Source organism: Puntigrus tetrazona, chromosome 5 (genome assembly GCF_018831695.1).
Source record: "Puntigrus tetrazona isolate hp1 chromosome 5, ASM1883169v1, whole genome shotgun sequence".
In the NCBI taxonomy this organism is placed as follows: Eukaryota; Metazoa; Chordata; class Actinopteri; order Cypriniformes; family Cyprinidae; genus Puntigrus; species Puntigrus tetrazona.
Window position 1 is genome coordinate 3,182,710 of NC_056703.1, and position 4,951 is coordinate 3,187,660.

The window sequence follows — 4,951 nt, forward strand, 5'->3', positions numbered from 1 at the left end:
TTTCTTTGGGATGGTGATGATGGTGTTTAAAGCAAAAAGTGACTTTACATTGCTACTGTGATCTGTTGAAGATCTTTGAGAAGATGGGGGCCAGCTGGTCAGCACGCTTTTTCAGACAGGCTTTTCTTCCAGGTTCTTCCTGAAGACCTAGCGTACATCATCTTCACCGATCCGAAGGCGTTAATGGTCGTGTGGAGAGATGGGTGTGGAGTGTCAGGCTGGGATTCTCAAAACTACGGTAAAAACCATTCAAGTCTCCAGCAAGTTGTTGATAGGCCTCAGCGCCGGGGATGACGTCTTGTAGCTGGTAACCTTTCCACACTGAAACCGGTTCGTCGGAAGTGAATCGATCTTCCATCTTTTTTTCGCGTAGCCCCTCTTAGCTGGTCTGATTTAATAATTATAGCAGCAAGCGAAAGATTATTAAAAGAGATCAAGTATGTAAAAAAATATATCATTTATAATATCTTCTTCCACAGACAGCATCAAAAGACAGGTTCAACTTTTTGGACAAGGACTCTTTCATATCAGTGGCGTCACTGACTTCAAAAGACTCTTCTATGGCATCACAAGAAGAAAAAAGGTTCAAGAACATGAATGCACTTCCCTGGTTCCCCATTGGTTTCAATGTTTCTAGAGCTAAGATATAGACATACAGAAAATAAATTGCTTGTTCCTAAACTACTTCTCTCCTCTCTTTCCCGTGCATACAGTAGACGAGATCAGTGCCAGCGAGGATTTGGAATTAGATGACTCAAATTTTCCTTTCTGAAGATCCTCCTGGGTTGATTAGCTCAGCGTGTGTGCGTGGGACTAAGCCACCAGGGCAGCAAGCGGGCCGATATAACGTCCCTTTAAACCCCAGAGCACAACTAACACAGAAAGACCCACAGCAGGACAAACACGCACTCACTTCGGTAAACACAATAGCTCTCAAAGCGCCTAAATGATTCAATTTTCCTAAGGTCAGCACTGGGCTGGTGTGAATATTCGGCAGTGCTCTGGGTTGCGTTACACTAGTAATGTCTCATTTTCCATACCGTCCCTGGTGACAGTAAAGCAAAAACACAATTACATGAGCTGCAAGGGATGAGAGTCCCACACAGAAAACACCAAAACCAAAACGTCTGGTTGAAAGGCGAACAAACGAAAGAAAAAAAAGAAACGCTTGTTGAGATCTATTTCTTAACCTTTATTTTCCCCTTCATTTCCTTCATTTTATTTCCATTTACTTTCTATATTGTCCGGGCATCGCCGTGATGACTCCCTCCTTCCGTTTGCCTGTTTTCCCTTTCCAGACTCATTAAAACAATCACTGTAGAAGCCGCATGCTCTCGCGGTAGAACCACTGCTATTCCCCAAAAAACAGATGTGGCAGAATATGAGATCAGAAAACTGCTGTTGTTAGCTAGAAAATGATTTCGAGGAAACGTGTGAGCAAAAGCGAAGGCGTACAACGCATTGCATGGGGTCAAAATGGGGTCTTTTATGGCAAAAATAATTAAGGCGATAAGTAAAGATCACGTTCCATGAAGACATTTAGTGAATTTAAAATACTAAAGTCAAAGGCGTATTTTTGATTAGAAAAGATATTCATCCAGACACCTTTAAAGGTGATTTTCTCAATATTTGGATTTTATTGCACCCTAAATATTCTCCTATATTTGCTTGAATTTTCCCCCGATTCAACGGCACATATTGCAGCATGCCTTAAAATTCACGCCGGAGCTGGCGGAGAGAACGAGCGCATTATCCTCCACAGAAAATGTTTGTTCTTTCCATTTTATTGAAAACAAAGCTAGAAAACTGCGCAGCGATCCGGCGGCCCGTTTCTGAGCTGATGCAAGCCCTCTTCAAAACTCTATAGTGTGTGCATCGTGTCACCATTCTGTGTGCCGGTTCTTATTAAAGATTCTTTTAGTGCTTATTAGGAATAAATATTTGATAAAAAGAAATATCATTTGAATAAACGATCTCATAAATGCATGCATTTCAAAACAAATCCTGCAAAAAGTGAGCTGATACGTTTTTATAGACAGCTTGAAATGAGTCTATTGGCATATCTATACAGAGTATGTACGTGCAGTATTAAACAGCGGTAACACTGCATATTTTATCCATTAATATTTATTTTTCACAGAATGCTTAACGTGTGTCTTTAACTTCACTTTGACATAAAAACAAGCGGTCAGCAGCTATGCTGTTTATTTACTAACATCAGCTCATTCACAAGAGTCGAGTGCTCTTAAAAGGGTCTTTATTGAAATCAGTGAATTATAGTGAAGCACTGCACAAAAAAATGGATTTCTATTTTAATATATTTCAAATATTATTCATATTATAACAAAATAATAATGTCGCATGATTCTCCAGAAATCAATTATGACTTTTTCTTGCAATTGCAAATTAATAATGTATATATATATATATAGATATATATAGATATAAAGTAAAAATAACCTTTTTTCTTTTTTATTTAGTGGCGGAAAACTCATTCTATACTAAACAGATGATAAAAAATAAAAGAAAGAAATGAAGAAAGGAAGCTCGTTTCCAAGTAGGTTACTTTTCACTTGACTCTGTCAGTATTTAGTTTCATTCCAGAAAGAGAGAAAGAGAAGAAGCAGATCATCCGAGAGTAAGTATAGCAGAAGACACAGGATTATGAGGCTCACACAGAATTTATATCAAATGTCCCCCCAAAAAAACAGGTTTTTGAAGAGGTGACAATGGAGTGAGGGAGAGAATGAATGAGTGAGCGAGTGATAGCAGTGAAGTGAAAAACACCGAAAGAGAAAGGTAAGCGCTACAGTCCAATCTCAGGAGATGACTTTGCTGGCCAACCTTCAAAGCACTTCAAAATTGAAAACGTGAATTGAGCGCGATGAAAGAAAGAGAGAGAGAGAAAGAGAGAGAGAGAGAGAGAGAGAGAGAGAGAGAGAGAGAGAGAGAGAGAGAGAGAGAGAGAGAGAGAGAGAGAGAGAGAGAGAGACAGAGAGAGAGAGAGAGAGACAGAGAGAGAGAGAGAGAGAGAGAGAGAGAGAGAGAGAGAGAGAGAGAGAGAGAGAGAGAGAGAGAGAGAGAGAGAGAGAGAGAGAGAGAGAGAGAGAGAGAGAGAGAGAGAGAGAGAGAGAGAGAGAGAGAGAGAGAGAGAGAGAGAGAGAGAGAGAGAGAGAGAGAGAGAGAGAGAGAGAGAGAGAGAGAGAGAGAGAGAGAGAGAGAGAGAGAGAGAGAGAGAGAGAGAGAGAGAGAGAGAGAGAGAGAGAGAGAGAGAGAGAGAGAGAGAGAGAGAGAGAGAGAGAGAGACAGAGAGAGAGAGAGAGAGAGAGACAGAGAGAGAGAGAGAGAAAGAGAGAGAGAGAGAGACAGAAAGAGACAGAGAAAGAAAGGAGAGAGTGAACTTTTTAATTTGTAACCGGACACCGAGAGACTGATATCTCCTTCTCTTCTTCTCCTCCCTCCTCATCACTTGTGTCTTCTCTTCTCCTTAGCTGGATCTGAGACGGCAGATGGTTTGCTGATATTAAGAATCTCTAGAGGTTTGGCGTGTGAGGAACGTGAGGAACGCTGACCACATGCAGACCGAGAGTGTGTTTGAGGACAGACAAACCCTAATACTGGGGAAGATTCAGTTTGATCCGCTTTAGAGACACCTATTTTCATAAATGACGTTAAAATGTAATTTATTCATGCGATGGGAAAGATGGATTTTCAGTGTCATTACTCCAGTGTTTGGTGTCTCATAATCCTTCAGAAATCATTCTAATAGCCGCTCGAGAAATATTAGCGATATTATTAGCGATATTGTAAACGCATGGACTGCTTATTGTTTTTATTTTGAAGTTTTGTTGTTTGAAATAAAAGGTAAAATGTAACAAATATGTCAAAAAGTATATATATATATATTTAGAAAATATTTGCAATATTTGCATGTATTTACATAACGTGTATATATATATATATATATATATATATATATATATATATATATATATATATATATATATATATATATATATATATATATATATATATATATATATATATATATATATATATATATATATATATATATATATATATATATATATATATATATATATATATATATATATATATATACGTTATATACATATATATATATATATATACACGTTATGTAAATACATGCAAATATTGCAAATATTTTCTAAATATATACTGTATATGTGTCTTTATATATACATAATAGATATACACAATACACATATATACTACATGAACAAAAACGTTTCTTTTAAATATAATTATTATCCTATTATGTTTATATACATAATCTAGTATATATATATATATATATATATATATATATATATATATAATTTAATCTGCAAACCTTTTTGTTTTGTTTTAAATGTTGCTCTTAAAGATTAGGATATGTTTGTGGTAATGAAAACTATATATTATATATTGCATATTGTATTGTATCTTAATCCAACAAACCTATATTGATTCAGAATGCTAGAGAGCATATTAAAAATCTGACTGTGGGGTGTGACGACAACCTATGCAACCGGCATCTTATTTTCTATAATAATATACACTGTTTGTCACTACTGTACCTATAAGGCCAGGAATAAAGCGAGCTTCTGAACACTAAACTGAACACACGTGACCTGTGAGATCATAACACCATGATTTCTAACTAACCCTCACTTTCCATGATCTGGTCTGGGTCAGAACATTGCATCAGAATTATTATCGTTGTTTTATTAATTTTCCAAAAGAGCGAGGAAAATGCAGTAAAAAATGTCCCCTTGAAGATGTTTCCTCCACGTTGGAGTGATGTAATGGAGTTTAGACATCTAAAAATACACATCCTCCAGAATCCCAGAGGAGACGTACAGTATGCATACACTTCACACACACACACACACACACACACACCTCAGCGTCACGTGTCTCCCATCAC

At 37.0% G+C, this 4,951-nt stretch overlaps 1 long non-coding RNA gene across 1 annotated transcript in view; it reads left to right on the top strand.

Moving 5' to 3' along the window:
* Window positions 1–3,813, top strand: part of LOC122345883 — a 5,714-nt gene extending 1,901 nt beyond the window's left edge. The window contains exons 2-6 of the long non-coding RNA XR_006251051.1: window positions 133–238; window positions 480–583; window positions 714–917; window positions 2,481–2,799; window positions 3,492–3,813. This is a non-coding gene — a long non-coding RNA (uncharacterized LOC122345883). The remainder of the gene's footprint in view (window positions 1–132; window positions 239–479; window positions 584–713; window positions 918–2,480; window positions 2,800–3,491) is intronic.
* The last annotated feature ends 1,138 nt before the right edge of the window (window positions 3,814–4,951 follow it).